The sequence below is a fragment of the Penaeus monodon genome, chromosome 20, assembly GCF_015228065.2.
Source record: "Penaeus monodon isolate SGIC_2016 chromosome 20, NSTDA_Pmon_1, whole genome shotgun sequence".
In the NCBI taxonomy this organism is placed as follows: Eukaryota; Metazoa; Arthropoda; class Malacostraca; order Decapoda; family Penaeidae; genus Penaeus; species Penaeus monodon.
The window spans coordinates 23,247,713-23,248,540 of record NC_051405.1 but is presented as its reverse complement, the minus strand read 5'-3'; the positions used below and the strand labels follow the sequence as shown (position 1 = coordinate 23,248,540).

The 828-nt window shown below is 38.0% G+C and overlaps 1 protein-coding gene across 1 annotated transcript in view; it reads left to right on the top strand.

Annotated features, from left to right (window-relative positions):
* The window catches only part of LOC119585715 (innexin shaking-B-like), a gene marked incomplete at its 3' end in the record, with an annotated part of 41,297 nt that overhangs the window by 40,133 nt on the left and 336 nt on the right, over window positions 1–828 (top strand).

Sequence of the window (828 nt, the reverse complement as noted above, 5' to 3'; positions counted from 1 at the left end):
CTCCTTTGGCCGAATTACGCCCGGAGATTTAAAGACCTTCTACTACTCGAAGGGAAGACCCGATATCCGATCGCGAGAAAATCAAATTATTCTTCAATAAAGGGCGAATCGTCGTCCCTGCGAGTGAATTCCGACCACTTAAGCGGCTATTGGACGCTATTTCGGAGCCGACGGTTAAGAAATGGGCTTCCCGCTTCCTCAAACGGCTTGTTTGTCTTCTGGGGAAATCCGGTTTACAAAATGATATTAACGGGATTATAATGAGTGACGGATTAACGGTGATGATAATGACTGGCGACAGTAAGGAGGATGAAGATGATAGTGTTGTTGAAAGTGAAGGATATTATCAGCAAAGGAATGGTATTGTATATAATGGTGGTGGTGATAAAAGATTACGATATTAGTAAAATGGATGATAGTATGATTATAATACTAATTATTATGAGAATGAGAATGCCACCCTTGCTTTTGAGCCCTGTTTGCAAAAGTCTACGGTCAATGCAACCCACATTATACTAATAATCAGTCTCTTGGGAGGTCCGGAGCTTGGGGTAAACCATTTTTAAACCATCAGTCTCTTAAGTTACAGGGCATAATTGTTATTTCCGAATCAAGCTGTTCTCTGGAAATAACGTTAAGAAAAGCCAAGAAATTCGATTAAAAGTGTGTTCCAGTTTCTAGTGAACCAACAACGAAACAATATAAAAGTTAACCATTGGGTTATTTGGAAAAGGATAAGAGAGGAGTGGAGTTTGGTTTCATTATAAAATTCTTTATCTTGAGTTTGTTTTCTTAATCGTATTTTTATGTGTAAAAATAAATGATGTT